This window comes from Papaver somniferum, unplaced genomic scaffold (genome assembly GCF_003573695.1).
Source record: "Papaver somniferum cultivar HN1 unplaced genomic scaffold, ASM357369v1 unplaced-scaffold_19, whole genome shotgun sequence".
NCBI classification, from domain to species: domain Eukaryota; kingdom Viridiplantae; phylum Streptophyta; class Magnoliopsida; order Ranunculales; family Papaveraceae; genus Papaver; species Papaver somniferum.
Window position 1 is genome coordinate 5,882,934 of NW_020628818.1, and position 7,347 is coordinate 5,890,280.

Here is a 7,347-nt window from a genome sequence, read left to right on the forward strand (position 1 = left end):
AAAATACGAGACATAGTTTGAGTTCTTACCAGAAAATTTTTGGTTTGATGAGGAAGACAACCTGTTGACAAATTCTTTATACCCTTCAATTATATTTTTCAGATTATCTCTCATTTCATCAATTTTTCTTCTTTCTTCTGAACTTCCTTTCTCAACAGGAGCAGCGTTGTTTCCAGAGACCACGAAACGATCTTCTTTTAGATGATGTTTATTAAGACGTCTATTTTGTTTTTGAGTGTTCGAGGAACTCATTGAACTGACTTTCCTGGTAACATACACAGGGTAGGTACGAAACCGATTGGTTTAGTCATACGAATGTCAGTTACACCTTTAAGAATTAAATCTAAGGTGTGTTTAAGTTGAACCAGGAAGTTTTTATTCAACCTAGAGGTTCCCTTCTGTTTAACAGAACTCTTTGTCTCACAGACAAGACATACTTTCTGATCATTAAAATGATTAGATAGTACAGTCTTAATATCATCGTTAGAAGATTTCTTCCCTCCATTTTATGTGCAACATCCTTGAGTGATGGTGACTTCAGGAACATCCGCTTTACTAGAAGGAACTTTCGTTTTTACTTCTGAGCATGAACCATCTTTAGTTGTGTCAGAAGTACTTGGAATATTAGATTGCTTTGAGCATCCTTGAATAGAGAGCTCACTCAGGAGATGTTCAATTTCCAAGGCATATCTTCTAAGGCTAGCTTCAAGAGACATACACGAAAAATAAAATTCAATATTACCTTTGGATTTGCAATCTCTTATTACACCAAGTAGAACATTGACATGGTGCTTCAACCGATTGAATCTATCAGCTTGGATTCTAACAAGATTTAGAATCAATTCACTCTCTTCAGCCGAATCCCGTTCATTAATGGAGAGGCTCACATTTGAAGGGTAATCGGAAGTACACATGTTAATGTTAGTCTGTCTCGTCAGTACAGAAGGTTCATCTATATTCGAGATTGTAGAACCCTTCTCTTTAGTAGAGTTAGACGAGATATAACTTTTGTTTCTGGTAAAGCGTTTATCAGAGATAGTACTCTTGTCCATAGAGTCAGATCGCTACAAACACAGACTTGTAAGGTCTTAAACGTGTTTGCCTGCTCTGATACCAATTGAAAAAGTGGGGGTCTAACAACACCACCCAATATTTCGCTTAGCAATCTGTATGGACTAACTCCGAAATACTTTCTAGAGAATCAACTGGACAGTCAGACTCAATCTAGGTAAAAGTATCTCAAGGAGTTAATATCTCTCTCTTGTTTTGATTTACTCGAGCAAATAGAAATCAGCGAGTCTTTAATCAAACACAAGGAATAAATTGGATGGTACCGAAGACCAATATACAAGGATAAATCAATGACAATCAACAACCAAAGGTCGGATTACTCTAATTGATGATCTAACGCACAACCTGTATTATTTCAATTATAAAGATAAAACAATAAAATGCGGAGACTGAATTAACACAGACACCAGAAATTTTGTTAACGAGGAAACCGAAAATGCAGAAAAACCCCGGGACCTAGTCCAGGTTAAACACACACTGTATTAAGCCGTTACAGACACTAGCCTACTCCAAGATAACTTCGGACTTGACTGTAGTTGAACCCCAATCAGTCTCCCACTGATCCAAGGTACAGTTGTACTCCCTACGCCTCTGATCCCAACAGGATACTGCGCACTTGATTCCCTTAGCTGATCTCACCCACAACTAAGAGTTGCTACGACCCAAAATCACAGGCTTTGACAATAAACAAATTTGTCTCACACAGACAAGTCTATCAAAGGATCAATCTGTCTCCCACAGAAAAACCCTAAAGTTTTTGTTCCGTCTTTTGATAATAATCAAGGTGAACATGAACCACAAACAATGAGACGAAGATGTTTGTGACTACTTTTTATATATTTCCTATTGGAGATATTAATCTCAAGCCAATCAATCTGATTGTACTCGTACGATAGAAGATGCAAGATCAGATCACACAACTACAATAAAAGTAGTATCGGTCTGGCTTCACAATCCCAATGAAGTCTTTAAGTCGTTAACCTGGTTTTAGAAGAAGAAAACCAAAGGTTAAAGGAGAAACAACTGTAGAACGCAAACTAGTATCACACGTGAAGTGTGGGGATTAGTTTTGCAGAGTTTCTATATGTCCCCTTATATAGTTTTTCAAATCAGGGTTTTGCCTTGGTCACAAAGAAAACAATATCCACCGTTAGATGAAAACCTGATTTAGATTCTAGATAATATTTCTCAACCGTTAGATCAAAAACTTAGCTTGTTATACACAAATAAAATGCACGCTTCTAGGTTTGTTAACCGTACCCAAACGTGTACATTGTTGGTTCAACAATAGTTAACCAAAAGGTTAGCCATATGAGCATTTCATACCAACCATATTCTTCTTCACCATAACTAGTTTAAATGACTCAATTGAACTAGTTAGAGAGTTATTCAATTGCAAGGAAACCTTATGTACTACACAAGACACAATTGAAGCAAAGATGATTTGATTCACTCATATAGGTTCATGAACTTTATAGCCACGGTTTGGAAATTGCATTCCTTAGTTTTTATAAGTTTAAGTTCAGAAATCATATTCAGATATATAACCTTCTTAAGTTCGCACACTAGGTTCGCGGAATTAAGCAACCGGGCAGAGTTTACAAACTCCAGCAAAAAATCTCGGCAAAGATTTTCCACCGGTTCGCGGACTGGTACTCACGCAACAAATTTTTCAACTCCAGCAGAATTTCTCGGGATGAGAAGTTCGGCAGTTCGCGGACTTGGCAACAAGCCATTCTTCCGGTTTTTCTTAATCAACAAAGTTCGCGAACTTTGGTTCAAGGGATAGGACTTATGCACATATGTGTTTCCACAATAATACTTATGTCCATCATTGGTTATGTAATCTAAACTCTCATTCCAACCATTGAAACATTCTTAGAGGACGTTATACAGTTGTTACACCATTTCTCGTCAAAGCAATTTTCAAAGTGATTGAAACATATCATGACTTTCGTCACTAGGTAAAGATAAACATGATCAAAGCGAAACGCTTACCAACACATATTTCGACATCTAGATAGGCGAGGTATACTTGGCTCGAAATACCAAATATGTATAATCTAAATATATATATAACATACGACTTTTTGTCTCAATAAGTAGGAGATAAAGTAGATAGACTTTTGAGTGACAGATAAGTTCAAGTCTTCACATACCTTTTTGTCGAGAAGTTCCACCGGTTCCTTGAGTAGTTCTTCTTCTTATATGATGAATCGCCATGAAGTCCTTGAGCTCAACTACACTTTCTATCCTAGTCCGAGACTTAGCTATAGTAGACTAGAAATCAAGACTTATAGTTTTTATCACTAACATTGACAAACTTGCTTGAGATAGCAACGCATGCGAGTTCGACCGAGAAATGCTCTAACAAGGAGAATATGGACGTGGGGGTATCTTTCTTTCTTCTCAAGATGTCATATACTTCCCATTAGCCTAGTTTAGTTTACCCATGCCGCTGAACAAAATCCTTATTGTCCGTGGAAACAATGAAATTGTTCTTTTGTTTTCTTTAGTTGATCTACAGATACAGTCGATTCAAACATCCTAATTCCCATTGTTGATTACATTCCCACCATTCAGGCTAACTTTTCATTTAGATGCACTATGGTTAAGGACTTAATGCACCAAGGTAAGGGGAATATGGCACTGATCTAACTATCTTCGATCCCAACACAAAGCATGTTATTTCCCTAATTAAATTAATAGGATCGTCATAAATACTCCTAGATGGCCAAGCGAATAACGACATGTTTTCTATTCAATCTCTTTATAATGTTTTCTAGTCAAGTCAAACTATTACCATCAACTAATCAAGGTTCGGTCATTTGAATCTTGGTTTTAAATCGGCGAACACTGAGTAAACTCAGTAAGGAAATTCACTTAGAATTTCTTCATAACTCTATCATTGATGATGATCTCATTCCTTCATTAATATGTTGTTAACTTTTGGTGCAAGGATATATGTTTATCATAAAGGGCATCCTTTATTGGACTTTTGTTCAATTCTATCTCCTTATGACAACAGTGTTGTTGCAGTCTCATGCAGTTTCAACAGCATCTTCTTTCGCAGTTTTGCAAACCATCGATATGATGAAATCTAATAGTATGTTCCAGTATTGTTGTTTAAGTCATGTATATATGATCTCGTTGATGATGTGAGTCGACCATTAGAGTTACAGCTAGGATGATCCAGAGCATTAGAGTTCAAAATTTGCATTTCAAATTTTAAATCTTTCCCCTACATTCAAGCGTAATTGGAGGACACGCATTTTCATTTTGATAACGACTCAGTTGACCTAAACCCCCTTCAACCCTATAAATTATTCTCCTTATTCTCATAATATTTTCTTACCTAAGTCCTCTTATCGTAGTTAGCACAATACAACTAATTATGGTTTGTCTATAGGTTGTCAACATCTTCATAATAACCAATTCAAAAAGACTATCGAGAAAAACTATTCTTCAATATCTCTTTCTTTTACAAAGTTTAGTGCAATTGCTTCCTCCTCCAACAACCAAGTTTTTGCAATAACATCTCAACTCTAGACTGCAAAGATACGTGATATTTGGGTCATACGAGATGTGCAATTGGTATGACAAGAGCCATCTCAGTGCTACGGAAGAATGGAGTAATACCCTAATGGAAAGTTGTTTTCTAAAGATCACATTGAAACAGACACAGTGAGAAATGAGGTAAGCGTATTGTGGAAATAATACATAATAAGGAGATGAGAGCTCTAAAAAACATCTTCCTATTCAAATTCAACTCCAATGAAGTAGGAGAGGATGTTCTCAAAAAAGACTTTGGAATGTCAAAAAGTGTCACCTTAACCTTTTTTTTTGAAGCACTCAAAAGGTATGATGCTTCAATTGATATCAGAGATCAAACCTTCATACATCAAGAATGGAATGTACAGTTTAAAAACCTCCTTCTTAAACACCACTCTATGCAGGTTGTAGGTGAAACTTTGAAAGAGTTAGGTCCTAAGATATGGACTGAACCAGAAAATTGTAGACCGACTTATATCAACATGATTACTGCCAGGGTGAAAATAGAAAAAACCTTCTTTTAGAGGAGGATGTTGGAATACGGTTGCAGGAGGTGTTACATGAGTTCGTTATCACTGGGAGAGACAACCTCACTAACTCTGTAAAGTTTATTTTACAGTTGATCATGATGATGAGGAATGTCAAAATGTTGTTGAAGATCTTAAGATAAGAAGATACACTAACGAAGAGTATATTGCTTATTGCAATGAGCTAGCCACAACATATAGAATGCAGAATTCTGATGATTTAGACCAAATGCTCAAACAAATTTGTGAAGCTAGCAGATCAATGGAAACTTGGAAGATCAAGAAGAAGTTAGGAAAGCTAAAAGATCAAGAAACAATGATGAGAATGTTATCTCAAATTCAAATACTCTGCCTAGTCCTATTATTCACACCCAAAATATTCATAAGAGTATTTTTAATCATAATACATGTACTACAAACTGTTTAGAAGATGTTGATGACATGACCTGCCTGAAAAAGGAGAATTAATTGCAAAGGAGTACCTTCATGAAATAGATGAGGTTGTTGTTGTTTTGGTAACTACTTGAAAAACCAACTTTTTTTGTTTTTTCACATTCACCTATATTTTTACTATTCACTCTCACATTTGGATCTTCTTCCTTGCGTAATAAGTTATACTCTCGGTATTTTTATCTCTCATAATTTATTGTAAAGGTTTTTTTAAGAAAAGACACTAGAGATCACTTACACCATCTAAACTGTTTTTATGCCCCAGACATTATATTCGTCTCTGAGACAAAAATCATGGTAATAGGATTCTCAGACTTACCAATTTCCTAATATGCTAAGAAAATGCTTCGTAGCTTTTATAAGTACTGCTAGTGTTCTTATTCTCTTGTGGAAAGATGTTTTTTCCTTATACATAGTTAATCAATCCAAAAAATGATCTATGCAATTGGCTCTAATGACCCTAGTAAAGGAGAGTGGTTTTACTCATGTATTTATGGAACTCCTTTTGGAAATGAATATGCTAGTTAATTGGAATACATTAAAAGTTTAAGTAAATCAGTGAAAAATACCTTGGGTCATGATTGATGACTTAAATATAACCATTTCTCATAAGGAAAGAAACACATCTTCTAGCCCTGCTATTTATTATGAAGTTCTCTCTTTAATTAGGGAATCAAACCTGAGTGACCTTGGATTTAGTGGCAAACCCTTTACTTGGGCTAGCAACAAACAAGGGACTGGTAAATCCAAATCCATACTAGATGGAACTTTGATAAATAATGAATAGTCACTAGTTTTTCCTGATGTTATTCTTTCTCATCTACCTCAAAATGGATCTGATCATTCTCCAATTCTTTTGGACTTTTATAAAGTCAATATAATCTCTGGTAGAAATTAGAATTTTTTTTGAAATTTGGTTGAAAAATGAAAAATGCAATGAAGAAATTCATCATGCTTGGTCTATTAGTGTTTCTGGGTCAAATGTTTTTTGTTTTTTGTTTTTTTTTGAAAATAATACTAGACATACTCTCTCTAAGTGGATTAAATCTACTTTTCGTAATATACAAAGCAAAATAACTTAGTTGCAAGCATATATGTCTTATCTCTAGTCTTCAGATGTTGATGGAAACAATAAAAATGATGTTATCATTCTAGAAAAGGAGACCAGTGCTCTAATTGAAGTTTTATCCAGCTCTCGTAGAATTTTTTTTAAACATCATTCTATTATGATATGGATAAGAAATCGAAATATTTTCACATCAGAGTTAATAGAAGAAGATCAAGAAAAAATTGATTCATTGCTTGCTTTAGATGGTTCTTGGTGTTAAGATATAAATTATCTTGAGATTCTTCTCAAGTACCATTTTCGAAAAATTATGACCACATATGCTCCTTCAAATGGATACTCCTTCCTGCAACATATTCTAAGATGCATATCATACGGAGATAACAATGAACTATAGATAAACCAAATGATCAAGAAATATATCAATCTCTCCTGACCATGGATCCATGGACCTCTCCAGGACCGGGTGGCTTTCCACCAGGTTTTTATTAGTCCCAATGGACGACTGTAAAAGAAGATATTTGCAAGATGATCAAGTATTTTTTCCATTCTGGCTTTCTGCTCAAGCAACTCAATCACACAAGAGTTACATTAATTCCAAGACTCAAACTCCTCATAAACCTGAAGATTATCGATCTATTGCTCTATGTAACACTGTTTACAAGATTATTTCTAAAATCT